The sequence below is a fragment of the Vigna unguiculata genome, chromosome 2 (genome assembly GCF_004118075.2).
Source record: "Vigna unguiculata cultivar IT97K-499-35 chromosome 2, ASM411807v1, whole genome shotgun sequence".
In the NCBI taxonomy this organism is placed as follows: domain Eukaryota; kingdom Viridiplantae; phylum Streptophyta; class Magnoliopsida; order Fabales; family Fabaceae; genus Vigna; species Vigna unguiculata.
The window spans coordinates 8532987-8556274 of record NC_040280.1 but is presented as its reverse complement, the minus strand read 5'-3'; positions in this window follow the sequence as shown (position 1 = coordinate 8556274).

Below are 23288 nucleotides of genomic sequence, written 5' to 3'. Positions count from 1 at the left end.
TGCAAGTAGGCCCAACTATTAGGATGTAGCTGGGTAGGTGCCACATTCAACGCCCGCAGCACACCCATAGTGAAATCGTCTAAAGGCAGTCGCACATGAAGCTGAGAGAAGTGGCACATATACATGTAGAAGAATTTTTCGGTAGCCCCCTCCTGTCCGTGGCATACCCGGTCGACGACACTCACCCTCTCCAACGAAACAATGTCTCCACTGACACCCCTGGACGTGACGGGTTTGCAGTTCAGCCAAGAGTTCAACAGACGAGACCACCTGAATAAAGATGATTGATCACGGACATCAGCAGCAACCCACCCATAACCGCCTTTCGCCGGCCAGTTACTCTCCTCCAACTCTTCGGGAGGATCCTCTCGAACCTCCCTCACTACCTCCATCGACATCCCGCTCGTAACAACTCCAGAACTTGTACCCTCTCCGCCAAGTCGTCCATCCTTACTTCTATCTGACTCAGTACTTTCACTACTACTAGACAAAGACACGCTACCACTACTGGACATACCTAATTTCGTTTTTTACGGGAAGATGTCGGTCGAAATAGAGGACTAGTCGGACACTTTTATGCGCACAAGGTCTTTAAATTCAGAATTCACAAATGAAACAAGTAACCCCTCATCTGTTTGCAAACACATATTTATAGCCCACAATCCCAAACGATGAACCTCTTCCCGCCAAAACCAAAACCATACCACAGACCAATCGACACCATCATTGCAAAAGATATGACACTTCAAAACGACGGCGCCAAAACTTTTTCGATTTGACCAACTGACACCCTTTCACCTACCTTCTGACGATTACAAATTCTAAGCCTTAACACTGTTCACCACACTTAAAGGCTGGGGGACTGGTGTATCACACCTAGCCGGTTCTGCTAGCTTATCAACACATATCATCCTTGACCGACAACCCATATCGGACAAGGCTAGGGAACTGGTGTACCGTACCTAGCCAAACTCGACCAAGTAAACAGTGTGCATATTGAGACCGCCAAGTACCCAGGCTAGGTCGAGTTAGCACTTCATATCACCAACATAAGCCATCTAGGCAAGTAGTCGGTCTAGACCGACTACTCAAGCATATCTGGTAAGGTTAAAGCCCAGGCCGACTACTCCAATAAACTTAAGCGAAAATCGAAGCCCCCACATTCAATAGGTCTTAAGGGCCTAGGTTGGGGCCCAGGCCCACTCATGGCCCAAACTAGAGCCCAGGTCAAGACCCAGCCCATGAAATGGTCAAACGTCATTAATGTTCTATAAATACACGTGGACCCCATCATTTAAAGGTACGCATTCATTAATCACTGATTTGACTCTCTAAGAGCTTTGACTTACTTGAGCTTCGGAGATTCTTCTGCAGGTAACCCCTCCTGGGTTCAAGTTGACATGTATCGACCGGGAAGAGGCCAACTGAAGAGATAGCGGACTACATGGTAAGGTGACGCTTGTGCCTAACCTATCTTATTTGTTCTTCTGCAGGAACATTTTATATTCAATTTAAAAGATATTTGAGTAAAAAACAAAACTATGACTAATTTAACAACTTGATTAAAATTGGGGAAAAGAAATATTTTAACCATAAATATAATATGGCATTGTGATCTTTTTGGGAGATCACATGCTCTTTTGTTTATATTTTTCAGTTAAGGTTAATGTTTTTGTCTGTGTTTGTATACTTGATAAGCTTGATATCTCTAAATTAAATATATACATATTTTGTTTTTATACATTTTAAAATTTATGTAAAATATTATTTCCAGTAAACGATATTTACGTGTTTGTCATATAACAAGAGAAGTTTTATCGTGAACTATAATATAATCTTATTTATTATTTTTTCAGAAAGTCTATTTGACGTGTAGTTTGATTTAGAGAAATAAGTATGCAATCTGATTTATATGAAATAAGTATGTGGTTTAATTTATTGACGAAACACAGTTTTTTAACCATTATTAAACATAGAAGAAAGAAATATTTAACCATTATTAAAACATTTACTATTTTCTTTTTCTTTTCTAAATCATATTATTCATTGTAGAGAGACGTCTTTGTTGGGTACGTCGTATTTATTTTTAATAGTTTTTAATATTGAGAGTTACGTATCTTTTACGGATCAAATTATTTAAGTCAGCTCTTACCGTTTAGTTAGGCACTCTCCGAGAAAATAATCTTTTATTCTCTTAAAAAGTTGTAAAAACATAGATTTCTCCCCTATGCTACATATTTCTACTTCTAATAATAAGATACACATTATGTGTGTATTTTAAGTGCAATAAATCATTCAGGTCTCTCATCATAGACCGTAGGTAGCAGTGAGTGTAACATATTAACACTTGGTATTCCATAAATGTTCTTAAAACTTTGATAATCTTATATCGTTGGGAAAATGCCAAGAATAGATTGTTTTTTCGTTAAAATATGTTGAAATTTATAGCAAAAAAAAATTGTATGGTCTTATGATTTATGAATCTCTTTTCCAATTTTGTAATTTGTAATAAATTTTAGCGAAGTTTGAAAAAAATATGTTAGAAATATATAATCGCATAAATAACAAGTAATTACAACAAAGAGTAAACAATCACATGTACTCGAATGTTTATGACAATTACAATATATAATACTTTTGTAAACACAGGAAGGAAAAAATATTTTAAAAACTTGAGAAGTCTTGATAATATCAAACAAATTGAATGGTTAATGAAAAAAATTGTGTAATGAAACAAGAGTTTTTTAAATGAAATGAAATTAAGAAAAGTAAAAGAGAAAATAAGTTTTATAACTACCTAATAAATTAAAAGTTTACACTATTGAAAACTGATTAAACATTCTTATATATATATATATATATATATATATATATATATATATATATATATATATATATATATATATATATAATAAAAATTAAATAACAAATAAAAATATTATTGAAGAAAAGAAATCAAACTTATATTCTAAAACGGATTTAATTCGATAAAATTGAGGTACATGATTTTTATATGTAATGCATCCTTTATGCAAAGGAAAAATTTGTGTTATTAAAGTTAGGATGAAATTTCTTTATATGTAATACATCCTTTGTGCAAAGAAAAAAGTCGTGCTATTAAAATTAGGATGAAAGAGAGTATCTTAGTGATATAAGTGAGTTTAAATAAGTTGAACAAATGAGATACAATATGACAAATTTTTGTTGTGAAATAAGGGTTATTAAAACAAAAGACAAAAGAATACAGTAAAAATATGTTTTTTTTTATGTTTTCTACTAAACTAAAGTTATTTCACTAATTTAAAATAAGATGGGTATGGAGACCCAACTGAGATAGTTATATACATCATTATTTGATGAAGGATTGACCTCAACCAAGGATGGAGGCACATGCTTAAGAAGACTAAGCATGTTTAGAAAGGAAGTTCACTAATCATTCATCCCTTTCATTTGTGTTTGTTATTTTTTGATTCCCTAAGTTGGCTTAGTTGAATCAACTTTAGTTGACTTGTTGACCTTTGACTAGGTTTGACTTGTTGACTATAGTTGACTTGACTTAAGCCAACATGCTAATCTATGTTTATTTGCTTTGTAGGTTAATTAGGAGTAAGAAAGCAATGCTAGGTGGCGCATGGTGATTGGGGAGCATAAATGATGTGGAGGAGAGAGTAAAGCAAAGGCATAAAACATAAAGTAAAAGGCATGAAGCAAGTGTACCTATGTACCTTTGGTCTCCTTTGTTTTTAGCACACTTTGGCCACTTTTTGGAGACATATGAGACACATTCTTTGTCTCCTTTTGTGCTAGAACGAAATTAGCCTTGCACACACCATAGTTGGCTCTTTTGTCTCTCATTTTTGTAACCTTATTTGACCTAGTTTCTAGAAGCTAGGGTTAGTTTTTTGTAGAGACATCCTTAGGTATCTTTTATTTGCTTAGAGGCCCCTAAACTCTTCTATATAAGGGGTGCTCCTAGACATGTAAAAGGGTTGAACATTTTGAAGTAAAAACACTCTTGTGTCTCAACCATTTGTGAGAGTTTCCTCCCTTGGGAGTGAATACTTTTAAGCCTTATCTTGCATAGCAAGTGGCGGCACACATCCACTCATCTTCAAGGTTGCCATGGCTTCTAGCCTAGCCTTGTAGTGGCGTGCTTCTCACATTTTTACCATTTCTTCCCTTTTCATTTTATGTTTTCTTCTTCCTTTAATTGTTCCTGGTTTTCTATGATTTATGTGCTTTCCATTTCCTTTTTGTTTTGAATCAATCCATCATCTTCTTCTCTTGAGCTTTGTGAAAGGAACCTTCACATCTAGATAGCTTGCTATCTTAATGTCCAGTGGGGATTTCACTTAGCTTTCTTAATCAACTCACACCATATTCAATATTCTTAAAAAGGAACAAGATAATCCTTCATCATTTGGTATCTAGAGCCTAGGTTATCTTGAATATGGTGTTTTTCATGTTCTAACCTTGTCTTGTGTAGCTATCTTTGAATGGTCCACATAAAAATAGTGCTGGTAGCAACGTGTGCGTTTTTGAAAACAATACTGCAGCTAGCTCAGTGGTCCAAAAGTAACGTTCTTTATATCAAAAGAAAGCTCTGAGTCTAGTTTCCAACAAAAAAAGAATTAACGCATTTGGAGTTCTGTGGAGAGAGTTATGATCAAATGAGTGAACAAAGGTCACAGCTGCCGAGAATACGAAAAACAACGTTTTTAGGTTATGTTGTGGCAATTTTGGCTTCGGTTTTGTGACTCTTTTGCTCCTAAATGTGGTTGGATAACATGTCTTTTGATGCTTACTCTTTGAGCCTCAAATCCATGAGTTTAAATGCATGATAGTTGCATGTTTGTGTCTTTGTGTATGTCATGTTGAGTCTTTAAATGTGTCTAACTTTTGCTTAAGTCATATGTCATATGCTTCTTTGAGTTTTCTTATTCTTGTTTCTAAGTATTTGAGCTATTGCATGAGATCTATGCCTTTTGTTGTAGCATGCTCCTTGAAATTGATTTTGACCTAATTTAAAGGAACTAAGTGTTCAAGACACCCTAAAACATCCTTCTCATCATTTTAAGTACCTAGTTTTGAAAAGAAAAAGTGTTTTCAAGACCAAAAACAGTTTGGCCGAGAGCTAATGTGTTGCTTGGTGAATCCATTTGGCCATTTTTACTAGGTGTTATGCTACCAAATTTTATACTTGGATTTTGGGTGATATTGGCAAATTAGTTCCATGTTTTAACTTGGTTATGATCTTTCTTGGTGTATGCATAATTTGAGGTATAATCTTGGCTTGTTCAAATGCTTTCCATAGAGTCTTTAAAATTGTTTTTCATTGCTTTAGTCTTATTCAAGTTTTGTCTTTAAAACAAAAATTCCTTAGAAGTTAAACTTTCTTGTTTTTTTGCTTTTCTTGCTTGTCACTAGGTGTTCTTTGTTGTGTCTTAGTAGTTTTCTTTTCTTGAAACTCTTGGGATGTTGTGGCCGAATCACTTGTCTTGCATTTGAAAGGTTTTGAACAAGTTTTTAAAAGTGTTTGCTTCACTCCTTTGGTGGATTTTGAGTGCTAGCCTTGCCTTGTTACTTTGGGAGAGTGATCTAAACACTTGGGTTACAATTTGGATTGGATTTGGTCTCGGTTTTCATGTTGTCTAACCTCTAATCCATTTATTTTGTCTCGGATTTGAATGTTTTTGTTGTAGGAATCATGGCAAGTTCATCAAATGCACCTACACCAAACAAAAACAATACATTGATGAGATTGCTTCGGGATTTGGAGTTGTCTAGGAAGGAGGCCTTTGAACAATTAAGAAAAGATAAGGAGCAAAGTGACTTAAGAATCCAAGAGCACATTCAAAGGCTTGAAGCTAAAGAGCAAGAAAGAGAGGCTAGGAAAAGAGGGCATTCTAGGCGCAACCCATCACAAGATAAGCAAACTCCAAAGATTCCTAAGTTCTATGGAGGAAGTGATCCCAAAGTCTTCCTTGATTGGGAAGCTAAAGTTGATCAAATTTTCAATGAAAATCATGTAAAGGATCAAACACAAGTTGATCTAGTAGTTTTAGGATTTTTGGAGTATGCCAATACTTGGTGGCATAAAGTTTGTAAGAATTATGACCAAGGGCCACCCGCGGCTTCTTGGATGGACATTAAAACTCTTATGCGCGCTAGATTTGTTCCTCCCTCCTATAGGAAGGAACTTCTTTTGAAGCTCCAAAGGCTTCACCAAGGTTCTATGAGTGTGAGTGAGTACTTTAAAGAATTAGAGTCTCAAATGCGTAGGGTTGAAATAAAATAAACTAACAAAGAAAAAATAAAAAGATTTGTGAGTGGTCTTAGGAGAGACATACAAGACCAAGTAGAGTTGTATGAGTACTCCACTCTTGAAAATGTTTTCACACTTGCCCTTGGGATTGAAATTCAATTGAAAAGAAAAAGAAGGGCAAGGAAGAGTTACTCACCCAACCACTACTTTAGTCACTCATGGAAGGGAAATGATAAAATGAAACATGATAAGTTCCCTTCTAACTCTCATCAAGAACCACCAAGTAAAAGTAAGTCACCAAGTGATCACATTCACCATTCCACTTCTCCAAGATCAAGTTCTATTAAATGTTTTAAATGTTTGGGTTATAATCACATTGCTTTAAATTGCCCAACCAAGAGGACCATGATCTTAAAGAAGAGTAATGATGTTGAAAGTGAACACTTATCTCCCCATTCTCTTTCAAAAGAACCTTCTTCCTCTAGTAAAACTAAAATTTTTGAGAAAGACCTTATGTTATTAAGGCGCGTGATAGGTCAAGATCAAAGTGAGCTTGAGCCAATTCAAAGAGAAAACATTTTTCAATCTAGATGCAAAATTAACAAATGGGTTTGCTCTCTAATTATTGATGGAGGAAGTAGTACCAATGTAGCTAGCACAAGGTTGGTGGAAAAGCTTAGCTTAGAGACCATTCCTCATGCTAAGCCCTACAAGTTTGCTTGGATAAGTAAAGAGGAAGAAATAGATGTCAATAAACAAGTCCTAATTAACTTCTCTATAGGAAGCTACAAAGATGAGGTGCTATGTGATGTTGTTCCCATGGAAGTCACACATATCTTACTAGGTAGGCCATGGCAATTTGATAAACAAACTTTACATGATGGTTATACCAACCAATACATTTTCTTCAAAAATGGGAAAAAGACAACTTTACTACCTCTATCACCTCAAGAAGTTAATAAGGATAGAAATAAAATAAGAAAAGATAAAGAAGAAAAAGAAAAGGGGCAAGCTTTCACCAAGGTGTTACTTGCCTACAAAAAAATTCTTCCAAAGCAAGATGTGCATCACTCTTCCTTCTCTTCCCAAGCCAAAAAGGAAGGCCCAAAGCATAAGCAAGAGAGGAAGAGTAGTCTAGAAAATAAAGATGGCCTAACCAAAGCTAAGGGTAATACCCTTAGAAAGGATGGAACAAAAGCTCATAAAAGGGAGGCACAAATCCTCCCCCAAATCAAGTCAAGTTCCATCCGCAAAGGCTTAAAGAATTTGTGGTCAAATTCTCTCCAAGAAAGGGAGGATGATGAAGGATTGACCTCAACCAAGGATGGAGGCACATGCTTAAGAAGACTAAGCATGTTTAGAAAGGAAGTTCACTAATCCTTCATCCCTTTCATTTGTGTTTGGTATTTTTTGATTCCCTAAGTTGGCTTAGTTAAATCAACTTTAGTTGACTTGTTGACCTTTGACTAGGTTTGACTTGTTGACTATAGTTGAGTTGACTTAAGCCAACATGCTAATCTATGTTTATTTGCTTTGTAGGTTAATTAGGAGTAAGAAAGCAATGCTAGGTGGCGCATGGTGATTGGGGAGCATAAATGATGTGGAGGAGAGAGTAAAGCAAAGGCATAAAGTATAAAGTAAAAGGCATGAAGCAAGTGTACCCATGTACCTTTGGTCTCCTTTGTTTTTAGCACACTTTGGCCACTTTTTGGAGACATATGAGACACATTCTTTGTCTCCTTTTGTGCTAGAACGAAATTAGCCTTGCACAGACCATAGTTGGCTCTTTTGTCTCTCATTTTTGTAACCTTATTTGACCTAGTTTCTAGAAGCTAGGGTTAGGTTTTTGTAGAGACATTCTTAAGTATCTTTTATTTGCTTAGAGGCCCCTAAACTCTTCTATGTAAGGGGTGCTCCTAGACATGTAAAAGGGTTGAACATTTTGAAATAAAAACACTCTTGTGTCTCAACCATTTGTGAGAGTTTCCTCCCTTGGGAGTGAATACTTTTAAGCCTTATCTTGCATAGCAAGTGGCGGCACACATCCACTCATCTTCAAGGTTGCCATGGCTTCTAGCCTAGCCTTGTAGTGGCGTGCTTCTCACATTTTTACCATTTCTTCCCTTTTCATTTTATGTTTTCTTCTTCCTTTAATTGTTCTTGGTTTTCTATGATTTATGTGCTTTCCATTTCCTTTTTGTTTTGAATCAATCCATCATCTTCTTCTCTTGAGCTTTGTGAAAGGAATCTTCACATCTAGATAGCTTGCTATCTTAATGTCCAGTGGGGATTTCACTTAGCTTTCTTAATCAACTCACACCATATTCAATATTCTTAAAAAGGAACAAGATAATCCTTCATCATTATTCTCATCTCTATACCAATTTAAAAAATTGGATATTACATGAAAAAGGTACTTGTGTATGATTAATAAAAAATTAAGACGAGACCAAATAATATCCACACATATTTATTTTGTCATCCTTAATTAATACTTCTCTTATAGCATTTTATTTTTAAATTAGGATTATACGAATTTTTTTAGAGAAGATTACATATGAAAATATTAGTCTTGTAAGAATTCAAGAGACATTTAATCAAAATTAAAGAGTTTATTTTTTATGAAAATTATATTATTTAATATTATCAATATATTTTTATTCACTAAAAAATATCGTGATTTTTTTTCAAAAATAAATAAGATTATTGGTATATTAATTTTAGTTTATTGATCATAATTATCATTTTAAGTATGATAATCATTTTAAATACAATAATAAATAAGTACTTTATTGATAATATTATATTCGAGATATAGTTATAAGATAAATATCAACCCACCATTTATGACTAACCTTATTAATTGAGACTTTAGAATTTTCTTGGTGTACAAGGTTGTGAATTGGTAATGAGTCGGGTGATGGTCGTATAAAAGTATTAAACAATATTTTATAACTAATTAATGCATTGTTATGAATTAATTAAGATCATATTCATAAGGAACAATGACATTTTGTTATCAATTATAGGTTTGGGGACTTTTGAAAAGGTTTGATTAGTCTAATGTTTAAGATTGAGATCTATCAAAAGCATTGATTAATTGTCTGATTTTATTTTTTTTTAGTTGATTTTATTGTCATTGAATTTTAGAGTTATTTGAAACCACAAAATCATTCCTATACGAATTCCTAAATATCAAAATCTAAAATAGTTAATAGGACTTGATCCACCCTACTCAATTCAAATTTAATTACACTTCAAGGACATTGGAATTCAAACATTTAAATATTAGAAACCCAAATCTCAACCTACAATCAATTATCAAAACAAAATTAACCAAATAGAAAGACAAAGAAAACAATTAAGAGAAAAAAAAAAACAAATTGCATTAAAAGATTAAGGAGAAGAATTAACGGATTAGAAAATGAAGTTAAGAAGAGATACATTAAATTGTTGAATTTCAAAGTGCTCTAAAATGTAAAAATAAAAATCTTGTAAAGAATAATGTAAACTAGAGAGAAATTTAGAATTCTAAAAAAGTAAGAATATGAAAAGTCTAGGAAATGAAACTAGATATCTAAGTGACCATGGGAAGAAAGTTGAAACAAGTTAAGTTTGTTCTTTACTTGTTGAATTTTAAGAATATACATTGTCTGCTTAAAACAATTGAGATTGGTTGATTCTTCGAGCAGATCAATTATGTGCTAAGTGAAATTCTTATTATTGGTTGCTCTTTGCATATTTATATATCTTTCTTTCTTATATGTGGAAGGAAAACTAATCAATATTTGTGAAATGTACATAATTTAGGTTTTCTTTATTACATTCTTTTTTATGGTTAATTAATCGAAAGTACATTTAAAGTAAATATTTATGCACAAAAAATGGTGAAAATTCCAAATAATTAGGCTAAAAGTGTGCATAAAATGAGTTCACCAAATAATTTTGCACTTTCATACAAAATTTAGAATTACAAAGTAAAGCACACAAGAAGGGTAGAGTGTTTCATCCATGTGTAAAAATTGTACAAAACTTCTTATCAAGCGAAAAAGTATAAATGAAGTCTAATTACATATTCTTTTTTATCGATTAATTTAGTTCAGCAATGAAAAATCAACCTAATAAAGATATTTATAAAAATGCTAAAGTAAAGTAAATTATGAATATAATTTTAGCAAATAAACTATAAATTTAACAGATCAAATGTCATAAAATTGAATTTCTCAAAGGATAAAATTATTCAACTCATTGGACATTTGTTTACACTCATATCGTAACTTGAAAACAAAAGACAATGAGCTTGACAAGATTTTAAATCATGTACTTAACTTTATGCAATCAAAAGATCAAGAGATAATTTATTGGGTTGTAAAAAGACCACAGGTAAATATATATATATATATATATATATATATATATATATATATATATATATATATATATATTAACATCCCATTTAATAGTTTTTAAATTATTAAAAAAAACATTATATCATGATCAAGCAAAACAGATAGTCAGAATATACCATTATAGAGTATTAATACAGTCATCCAAAAAGTAATCGTATAAGTCACTAACTATATGTACAACCTATACTAAAGAAGAGTTAACATGTACATCCAAAAAGAAAACTTTATTACAAAGCATGAAGAAGAATTATTACTGGACATCCCTAATCACGGATCAACTCTTGTCCAAGAGGGGAGTGTCTTCGCCTGGACCCTTCTCTACTCACACCCATCGTATGTGATCATTGCAAAAGAGAAACACAAGGAGAACAAACATAGACAAGAAGGGTAAGCTAACTTAAATAAAAGAAATCATGCAATTCACTTATGAATACCAAGCAAGTATTTCACATTCATCAGAATTAATTAAACCACTACAACACATCGCAGATACATGACTCTAGACTCAATATCCGGATTATGTAAGCGACATTGGATCTCTTGGTGGTGTGATCATGTGATGGTCCCCAAACTCTATAGAGTTTAGGCGCAAGGGGTTATCACCCGACCACTCCTAGGGTAAGTCCCCTTCGCATGTAAGACTGATCAAGTCCAAAGACTAGGACCTCCTGCTACTCCTCACGACATAATCCCACTCCTGTCTTAGTGTATATATAATGTCATCTGGTAGAGGTGATGAATTCTTAAACTGCTGAAAAAGTAATACAACTTCATTATGTATGAATGTCATTCTTTAAAGTTTGATATGATTTATAATATGTGAGATAGATATATATATATATATATATATATATATATATATATATATATATATTATTACCTCTATCCATTCATCTTTAATTGCAACTCGAATGATTGTTCTTATCTAAAACATGACATAATAGCCACATTCCCATGAATGAATCTTCTTGTTGTTACACTAAACATTACAAATAAAATAATCACATATCAAAGTCATAAGTTGACATGCGAAAATTAATAACTTTAAAATGAACGAGTTCCAACCTTTGGATATAATACTTTAAGTTGTTGGCCTCTAGGCTTAACCATAATTCTAATGAAATTTTGGAAACATAAAACATAGATTAGTTTTAATATAACTAAGTAGATACATAGGTAAGTTTTAATATAATAGAGTAAATGATATGAAAAAAAAAAGTAACACAAATTTCCCTCAATCGAAATTTTATCAAATTTATGCATAAACATCAATGTACACGTTGTAGCCAATTCTAAAAAATAATTTTTTTTTAAATTATCTGATCGGAAAATTTTAGATTTAATACAAACAATTAAATATTTAATCATTTGTATTAAATCCCAAATGGGAACTAAGTTTTGCTTAGTGTATACTAAAATTATAATAAATCTACATATATAAAATAACAATTAATGCAACGATAATATTCAAAAATCAAATTCAATTAGAATTATTTAAACATGCATCATCTAATAATAAATATAATTTTATTTACAAAAATTTACAAATATTATTATAAAATTTCAAATAAAAAAAGAAATAGGCAAAAAATACTAACAAAAAAAACATAGTCTAAGATTAAAACTATAATGGGAAATAAAAAAATTACACAATTATATACATACTACAAACAAGAGACAATATACAAATGAAAGAAATGAAAAACTAACCTCTTCTAGCAAAATGAAAGACGAACTTGGAGAGGGTGGCTTTAGGGTCTCTGCGTTGCTGGCCAAATGGGAGAAAGAGCCAGTGGGACGAACCTCAAAATGCTGCAAATAGGGAGGAAAACGCAAAATATTTGGTTCAAAACGCCTAAAATCAATCCACAATCAAATCCTAAGTTTAGTGGTGGAAAACGATGCAAACTCTCCTAGGGGAGGTTAGAATTGTGCTCGCTAGTGGGGAATGGACGAAACAACAATGGTGGCGTGAGGAAATAGTGTAGGGTTTTATGGTTTCGTGTAGTATTATGCAAATTTTGACGTCAGGTGAAACATCCCTAAGGAATATTAATTTTAAAATAATTATAATAAAATAAATAAACAATTTATTTACTGTCAAAACTCATTTATAACAATACTTTCCCAAAAACGCGGGAAAATTAAATCGCGAAGTTGCATACATTATAAATGTTCGCAAATCAAATTTATTACAATCAATAAAATAACTAAAATAGCTAATGTTCAAAACATAAAAATAATCAAAAGATTAAGTCTCCAAATTCCCATTTCATCCCGCTCTATGAACTCAAGCGTCTCCTGGCTCACCTGTCAAATCATCTGCTCCCAGATAATAAATTATCTGATCATCGCCAAACACAAGTAGATAGGGTGAGCTATGCAATTATATATATAAAAATAAATATGACTCCCATCCCAATAAAACAAATTTGCATAAGTATTTCATTACTCCAAATTACCCATCCTTGATCTCATAGTCCTTCATGAGTCATATGCATGAAACTAGGTCTTGGGATTTTACTGTGCTCCCACGAAACTATCCCTTTCGTGGTCCAACCCTACGAGCCTATCCCGCTCATAATCCAGCCCCACAGACTCCTCCTCTGTAGTAAAACATTCAAGCCGTCCTAACTTGGACCCTGACACGCACGCAATCACCATACTATGGACTCCTCGCCCAATACCAACCAATAGGAATAAAACTATTCCTTGCTCATCGTTCGTCCGATGCATGCAATCACCATACTAAGGACTCCTTGCCCAATAGTAGCCGATGGGAACTAACCAGTTCCATGCCCATCATGTGTCCCACCACCAAGCACATCCCAGACCCTTATTGGACTTAGTCCATCAAGCCCAAGTACAAAGGTAAGTGAACTTAGTCCTTTAAGTCCATTAATCCACGCAACAACCAATTTCACAACAACCAAAATTGCCTGAAGCCGCCTAGACACTGCTAGGAAAAAACTGTCAACAAACCGCCCGGCGGCCAAACCCCCACCGCCCGATGCTATTAAACAAACAGGAGCTTCACAGCTCCATCACCGCCTGGCGGACACAACCCTGCCGCCAGGCGCCTCCTGCAGACAGTGGCCACTGTCACTGATTGAAAGCCCTACCGCCTGGCGGCTCGCCCCACACGGCCAGGCGCCATACTAGTAGCGTAATGCTACTAGTTTTTGGCACTTTTTATAAGTCTTAATAGACCCCAAACATACAATATTTCTATCACTCATCAATTATAGCATTTCAAGACATAAAACCAAACCAGAATGTAATATGTACAATTAGCTCATGCCCAAGTCAACTATTATCACATCTCAACATGCCTCACATGATTCACTACAAGAACAAGCCATAAGATATAAATATTATACCCACCACTTACCACAATACAAATTACAGTTTACATTACCCTTCTCAAATTTCATTTACACTTAAGTCATACCGAAAAATGATCCTTAGTACACACACGTTAGAATGTTCACTCAATTCTAAAGAGTAAATCCCTGACCACTAACCCAATTCTCACAGAAATCATCCACGACTCCCAAGAACACAACTCACAGCAAACATCGCCAAGCACCCTCTACTCTGATGCATCGCCTGGCGATAACATAAGTGCCGCCACACAATTCATACCAATATTGTGTTCTGTCACATTTTCCAGCATTCAACAGTAGTCACAAACACCCCCATTTCAGTTCGCATTCAGTTTGACATGATTTCACGTACACATAGTATCCAGATTTCATATCCTAATCACGTTAACTTCAATTTCCATATCAACATGGCTAATCACAATGATCATCCACATTTTCCAATTCCAATCCCACATGAACCCTAAATCCCCAATTCAAGTAAAAGTTCATGCAATAATCCACCAATTACAAATTTATAGATAATAATCCATCATACTGATTAACCTTGTATCATAAGAATCTCTCCCAAGCCTCTCACATCACGAAAATACCAAAAATCAGAAAGAACTGGGCAGGCCAGTTGGTGTCGCCTGGCGGACAACACTTAGCCGCTAAGCGGTGCATAGCAGAAACCCAGAAAATGGGTCCTAGAGGCACGAGCCGCCTGGCGGGCCTTCAACACCGCCAGGCGGTTTCTGGAAATTTCCAGAAACGCGACCAATCTCAACGTGAGTCCAATTTTCACAGTCCACTTAATCCAGAATAGCACGAAAATACATACAAAATATAATACACATCAAATTAACTCCCCTAACTTGGATTAAAGCTTTCCTTGAGTGATTTTGTGCTTCTTCCCGTTGACTCCAAAATAACCTTCCTTGGCTTCTCTCAATTCAGTCACAAAAATCCACTCACACTCTCAATTTTTCCACTGAAATTCGCACTCCTCTTCCTATCCCTCGATAACCTCAGCAGAAGCCTTCTCCCCTCTCTCAATTAGCTTTTTAATGATGTTTTAATGGTGGTTTAAGGTCCTAAAACGAAATTTTCATTAAGGAGTGGTGTAATTGCCATTCAAGCACACTTACTTAGGTTGTTTTCCAGCTACCCTTGACTACTAGGTCTGCTAGGGTTTCCTTTAACCCTTCAACTTCAAATCAAAACTAAAAATAGCCAAAATAAAGTTGAGTTTGAGTTCTCCAAGATTTGAATGCACAACCATGCAATGCCAAATCAATGTCAAACCATCATACCAAATCATATTTCATGCTAATGAATATGATTCACGTAATATCACATTCCACAACATAATTAATTTATATTTAAAAATAATACTAATCGTTTCACACAACCAAAGTACCCTCAATCATTTGAGCTAGTACTTTTCCATGTCATAACATTCCGCATTTATTACCTTAAAGGTTCTCATTACCCGTATTTATTAAATAATTATTTAATTAACTATTTAATTTTTCCCGAGTCTTACATTCCCCCCACCTTAAAAAGTTTTCATCCTCGAAAACAAGACTTACCAGGAAACAAGTGTGGATAGGATAGCCTCATGCGATCCTCCATCTCCCAGGTCATCTTTTGTGTTGCCTCATCCCAGAGCACTTTTACTGTCCTTATCTCCTTACCCCTCAGATGCTTGACTTGAGAGTCAAGGATGTGAACCGGTCCGACTGGTATTGTCAAATCCTCTCGCATTTGTATGTCATCAGCCTCTAGTACATGGTCTGGACTTGCAACATATTTCCTCAGCTGAGAAACATGGAATACATTGTGCAAGTTTGCCAAATGAGGTGGCAAGGCAATTTCGTAGGCCTCCGGTCCAATCCTCTGCGTGATCTGATAGGGTCCTATAAACCTCGGGGTCAACTTCCTCGATTTTAGAACCCTTCCAACTCCCGTGGTTGGGGTAACCCAGAGAAACACATGATCTCCTTCATCAAACTCCAACGACCGCCTTCTCTTATCTGCATAAGACTTCTACCGACTTTGTGTGGCTCGCATCCGATCCTAGATTAATTTGACTTTTCCAATCGTTTGCTACAGAAACTCAGGACCAAGCATAAAGGCTTCACCATCCTAATACCAACACAGTGGGGTTCTACATCTTCTACCATATAGTGTTTCGTAAGGTGCCATTCCAATACTAGCATGGTAGCTATTATTGTAGGTGAATTCCACCAAGGGTAACACATCATTCCAATTTCCCAGATAGTCCAGCACACAAGACCTCAACAAATCTTCTAGGGATTGGATAGTCCGCTTGGATTGACCATCTGTCTGAGGATGATAAGCTGAACTCATCCTCAGTTGAGTTTCCAAGGCTGCTTGCAAGGATTGCCAAAACCGTGAGGTGAATCTCGGATCTCAGTCTGACACTATGCTTTCTGGCACCCCATGAAATCTCACTACCTCCCGTACATATGTCTCTGCTAGCTTATCCATCGACCATTTTTGATTTATAGGTAGGAAGTGTGCACACTTAGTTAGTCGGTCTACTATTACCCAGACTGAATCATGTCCTCTTGTCGATTTCGGCAAGTGCGTCACAAAATCCATAGAGATACTGTCACACTTCCACTGAGGCACTTCTAGTGGTTGCAGGGTACCTCTCAGCCTTTGATGTTCAATTTTGGCCTTTTGGCATACCAAACATTGAGCAACAAAGTCTGTCACATTTGATTTCATCCCATTCCACCAGAAGGACTCCTTCAAATCCTTGTACATCTTAGTCATACGAGGGTGTATGCTATAAAGACTGTGATTACCTTCTTTCAGAATTTGCCTCCTGAATAAGGGTCCTCCAGGCACGCACACCCTACCTTTGAAGCGTAGAATGTCATCCTCTCCCATCTGGTAGTCTTTTCCTTTATCTGTATCCAGCCATCCTATAAATTGTTGTAACTCCATATCATGTCCTTGCGCCACACATATTTCATTCAAGAACTCATTAGTAACTTTCAACAAGTTGTATTGTATGACTCCTTGCCCAAACTGCATTCCCAATTTCATATCTCGGTGTTTCTCAATTAGCTCCAACTCCTTTACCATCATGCAGGACACATGCATCTTTTTACGACTTAAAGCATCGGCTACGACATTTGCCTTGCCTGGGTGATAAAGCAATTCAAAGTCGTAGTCCTTCAAATACTCCATCCACCTACGTTGTCTCATATTTAACTCCTTCTGGTCGAACAAGTATTTTAGGCTTTTGAAGTCACTGAAAACTTGAAATTGAGACCCGTACAGGCAGTGCCTCCAAGACTTAAGAGCAAACACAATAGCAGCTAGCTCAAAGTCGTGAGTCGGGTAATTTTTCTTTTGCACCTTCAACTGACGAGAAGCATATGCTACGGGCCTTCTATCTTGCATAAATACACACCCCAGAACTTGATAAGATGCATCACAATACACTTCAAACATTTTCCCAGTATCAGGAATGACTAGCACTAGAGTAGTAGTCAAACACCTATTCATGTCCTCAAAATATTCCTCACACTTTTCAGTCCAAGAGAATGGCTGATCTTTTCTTGTAAGTTGTGTCAATGGATTCACCTTCTTTGAGAACCCTTCCACGAATCTCTTGTAATATCCTGCCAAGCCCAAGAAACTTCTCACCTCGGTCACTGTCTTAGGCCTCTCCCACTTAAGCACCGTCTCGATCTTAGCCGGATCCACTGCAATACCCTTGGCTGAGATGACATGTCCAAGAAATTGTACCTCGTCCAGCCAAAATTCACACTTGGACAACTTCTCGTACAACTGGTGATCTCTGAGTATCTTCAATACAACCCTCAGGTGATCAGCGTGCTCTTCTTTCGTCTTTGAGTAAATAAGTATGTCATCTATGAAGACAACGACAAACTTATCTAACCAAGGCCGAAAGATTCTATTCATGTAATCCATGAATATTACCGGTGCATTTGTTACTCCAAAAGGCATCACCACATATTCGTAATGCCCATACCTCGATCTGAAAGTCGTCTTCTGTACGTCTTCCAGCTTCACTAAAATCTGATGGTATCTAGATCGTATGTCTATTTTGGAGAATACTCCTGCCCCCTTCAACTGATCTAGCAGATTGTCAATTCTCGGCAATGGATACTTATTCTTGATTGTTAATTTGTTCAGCTGCCGGTAATCAATGCAAAGTCTTAAGCTCCCATCCTTCTTCTTCACTAATAGCATCGGAGCTCCCCACGGTGACGCACTAGGTCGGATAAACTTCTTCTCAAGCAGATCTTCTATTTGCTTCTTGAGTTCTACCAATTCTATAGGCGTCATTCTGTATGGAGTCATAGATACCGAACCTGCACCAAGAACTAAGTCAATGGTGAAGTCTACGTCTCGGCTCGGCGACAGTCTTGGTACTTCATCCAGAAACACATCGGCGTACTTGTTGACAATAGGAATACTCTGAATCATCTCTATTGCGCTTTTCTTTTCTGGTTTGGCAATCACCATAAAACAAGTGGCCCCTTCTTGCAGGGCTTTCACAGCTTCTCGAGTTGAGATCAACTCCAACCCTTCATGTTCTGGGAACACCAAACTGCGCCGTCCACAATCAATTATGACGTGATTATTGGACAGTCAGTCCATTCCTAGTATTACATCCAGTCCTTCCAGAGGCTAGCACACCAAGTTCACCTTGAATCTGCGACCTGCCACTTCCATTAAACACCCAACGCAGACTGAACTGGTAGCTACCTGACCCGAGGAAGGAGTCGAAACAAGCAACTCACATCCCAAATCATGTTTCTCCAGGTTCAGTCTCCCCACACATGCATTAGAAATGAAAGAATGTGTTACTCCAGAGTCGAACAACTCTAAAACTGACTGGCCAATTAACAAACAAGGCTCGAGAATAAGGTTACCTGACTGGGTAGCCTCGGTGGAGGTCTGATATCGTTGTCGTTAGGCGATCAAATTACCACTACTTAACTTTAACAACTTCAGTATTGCCAAGTTAGTAGTGAACAAAATAGTTAGGATTAAGATAACCCTGAGTCGTCTCATAACGAATACGAAATTGATCTCAAATATTTGATTCTTAGAAAAATGCAATTAAAAATAGTAACAATAAAAATATAGGGGTTTTGATACGTAAAGAATGAATGACATGCAAATAAAAGATCGTAAACACAATAATAGTAAATAGGTCAATTCCACTGCTTTTTCAAAATAGGATTCTTCATCGGTTATCTAGAGATTATTGTTAAATTAATTACTGTTGTTGATTTACAAATCAATCAATGTACAATCTCAATTAAAAGTGAGAATTTTTAGATTATCCATAGTAAATTAACTAAAGTACAGTCTCAATTAAATTTTACTATGCCTAATCATGTTTATTCCTTTGTTTCTTCACCAAATAGAAAACTTAATTAATCAAAGTAAAGTCTTGACTAATTTTAGTTAAAGTAATTACCTCTAATCAAAGTACAGTCTCAATTATTGGCAAAAACTTATTTAATCAAATGAAAGTTTCTAAATAAAATCAAAGTAAAGTCTCAATTGAATTTAAAAACCTTTTAACTCATATGATTAGCATGCATGTAGGTTTAAAATCATTATTTTCTATTCGATTAAGAAGTAAAGGACATAGATAAACAAAAACCACAACAATAATCAAAATAACAAACACATAAATTCATCTAACTTCAGAATCCAGTTAAGAAATTATAGTGGAATCAACCCTAAAAGCTTAGCCCTCCATGGCTTTGATGGAATACATGATGATATGAAGGAAAGAAAAAGAAAAGAGAGAATGAGAGATGTGATGGATGACGGTGTCTGCCAAAACCAGAGAGTTCTAAGTTGTAAGTTGTAAGTTGTTTCGCTTCTGCTCCCTTAAGTCTCTTTATATAGGCTTCAACTGGACTTTGGGCTTTATCTGTCAGTTGCTAAAAGCTTTTATTTTTGTTTAATTAATTAGCAACTTAATTTCTGTCCAATTTCCAATTCTGCCCCTCTTATTTAACCATTTTTGCAGTGCAGACTCTCTCTCCAGAATTAGGGTTTCTGCTGGTTGCAATGGAGGAATGAGCTTTGATGGCTACTGCCATAGTGGACTCCGATGCGGTGATGTTTCGAACATGATGGCTATGGTGGTATGCGACGCTGCTCCGTTCTTCTTCTCCGATCTGGTGAGCGAAGTTGCTCTAATGGTTCAAACAGAGTGTTTGCTGCCATGGACATGATTTCTGGGTCGCGTTGCATGGAAGATGGAGAGTGTTGCTCGCTGGTGTAGGCGCTGTTGCAGTGCGAAAATGGTGGCTGCGTTGCTGTAACGTGGTGGTTTCCTTAGGAGAAGATTCACGGCGTTGGACGCTGCTACGGTTGTTGACGGAAAAGCGGTCTGTGGTGGTGGCCAATGGTGTGCGCGAGGTGCAGCAATGGAGGTGATGTTGTTCTAGTGTTCGCGGAGGCTGCAATGTGGTTGCGAATCTGGTTCGTCAATGGAAGCAGTTCTGTGGTAGTGTTGGGAGCGAGATGAAGATGATGAAGATGGTGCAGGTTCATGAACAGTGCAGGTGCAAAGTTTCACCGCCGAGAAGGAAGATGGTAGAACTGTGGTGGCTGGAGGCGGCGGCGGCTGCCGTGGAGGGTGATAGAAGGAGAATAGAAAATTAGGGTTAGGGTTTTATTTTGGAGGATGGTGACGTGGCAAGCTCTGATTGATCAAGTTGGTGAGTGGAGGATTGTGACACGTGTCATCATGTGGTTGGCCTGATTTGAAAGGTGGGGATTGCCACATGGCATAATCTGGTTGAGATAGGTTTAAGTGGTAGGAGGGGTGCAACTTAGTAAACACTGGGAGTGCAGAATAGGTTTTTGTGGTCCATTTGTAGGAGGAGTGTGCAAATAAAAACTGGGGGTGCATTTAGCTCCTGATTTATTCTTTTCCAGAATTTCCTGATTTTGGACTTATTTTGTAACTTTTAATATTTCAAATCCACACTATTAATGACCAAAAATAAATTCTAGCTACATTAAAAATTGTTAGAATATCCAATAATATTTTATGAAACAAAAATCAATTTTTACGCCATTTTTACCAAACGTACTCAATAAATCCAATAATCACAAATCCTAATTAAATCAATCTTTAAGCACAGAAAATTCAATTAAATCCCCAAATTTAAATATTAAATGAGGGAAAAAATTTGAACTCATCAAGGTCATAGCGAAAACTCTACTCGCCGCTCTAGCTCTTTCGACTGGGGATGTTGTTGGCTTCTTCGCACCAGAACTCTTCTTCTTCGGGCAGTTATTGGGAAAGTGGCCCGGTTTATCGCATATGAAACACTTGCGATGATCACTTGATCCTCCTACTCCACCAGTTATCTAAGGGCAATTTCTCTTTAAATGGGGTCCACCGCACTGATAACACGTGGGACACTGAGAAGTCTGTGGTTGGCTATAAGGTTTCTTCATCTACCTTGCCTCTACGACATTCTTTTGATGTCGACTTGCTGGAGTCGGCCCTCTTTCTAGATACTCTGCACTATTTAAGGTTCATGAGAGAAACTACCCTACTCATGACCTAGAGTTGGCAGCCATCGTATTCGCTTTGAAGATTTAGAGGCACTATCTTTATGGTGCTCAGTTTCGCGTGTTCAGTGACCACAATAGTCTTAAGTACTTGTTTGATCAGAAGAAGCTGAACATGAGGCAGAGGAGGTGGATGGAATTTTTGAAGGATTATGATTCGAGCTCCTATACCACCTAGGGAAGGCGAATGTAGTGGTTGATGCATTGAGTAGGAAGATTGTACATGTTGCACACCTTATGGTCAAGGAGGTGGAACTACTAGAGCAGTTCAGGTATATGAAGTTGCGGGTGGAGTTGGCGTCCGAGTCCATTAGGTGTAGTACCTTAACTATATCTAGTGATTTCTTGGATTCAGTTAGGGAGAGGCAATAGTTACATGTCAGCTTGAACCGGGTGCGGGAACAGCTTGGGACAGAGGAGGCAAAGGATTTTGCTTTGGGTAATGATGGCATACTGCGGTTCCAGAGCAAAGTGTGTGTACCTGATGATGCTGAGGTAAAACGGTTAATCCTTGAGGAAGGGCATAAGAGTCGTCTTAGCTTGCATCCTGGCATGACTAAGATGTACTAGGATCTCAAGGGATCCTTCTGCTGGTAGCGGATGAAGAAGGATGTTGCACAATTTGTATCCGCTTGTTTGACATGTCAAAAGGCGAAGGTGGAGCATTAGAGACCCGGTGGGATCTTACAGCTCTTGGAGATACCAGTGTGGAAATGGGATAGCATCTCCATGGATTTTGTAACCCATTTGCCCCGAACCTTTAGAGGGCATGATACTATTTGGGTCATAGTGGACCGATTGATTAAGAGTGCTCACTTCTTCACGATGAACTTGAGGATGTCCATGGCAAAGTTGGCCCAATTGTACATTAAGGAAATTATAAGACTGCATGGAGTACCTTCGAGCATTGTATCAGATAGGGATCCCCGGTTTACATCACGGTTTTGGTAAACCCTACAGGATGCTTTGGAAACCAAGTTGACTATGAGCTTCGCCTACCACCCTCAACAGATGGTTAGTCCGAGAGGACGATCCAGTCACTTGAGGACTTATTACGGACATGTATACTCGATCACTTGGGTGCTTGGGATGAAGTGTTGTCGTTGATCGAGTTTACCTACAACAATAGTTTTCACGCGAGCATTGGCATTGCGCCATATGAGGCTCTTTATGGTAGGAAGTTTAGGACCCCTCTTTATTGGTATCAGGATGGGGAGGCAGTGCTTGTTGGACCAGAGTTATTAGAACAAACCACCGAGAAGGTGAGAATAGTGAGGAACAGAATACAGGCTTCTCAGAGTAGACAGAAGGCTTACGTTGATCGCAGGAGGAGACTTTTAGAGTTTGCAGCTAGGGATCATGTATTCTTGAGGGTGGCCCAAACCACTGGCGTGGGAAGGGCTCTCAGCTCAAGGAAGCTTTCGCCCAAGTTTCTTGGTCCTTATCAGATCTCTAGGAGGATTGGACCGGTGGCATATGAGATAGCTTTGCCTCCTCAGTTGGCAAACCTTCATCCGGTGTTTCATGTGTCGCATATGAGGAAGTATGTGTTTGATCCGGCTCATGTGTTGGAAGCTGAGGATATACAGATCAAAGAGGATCTTACTGTGGAAGTGCCACCCATTG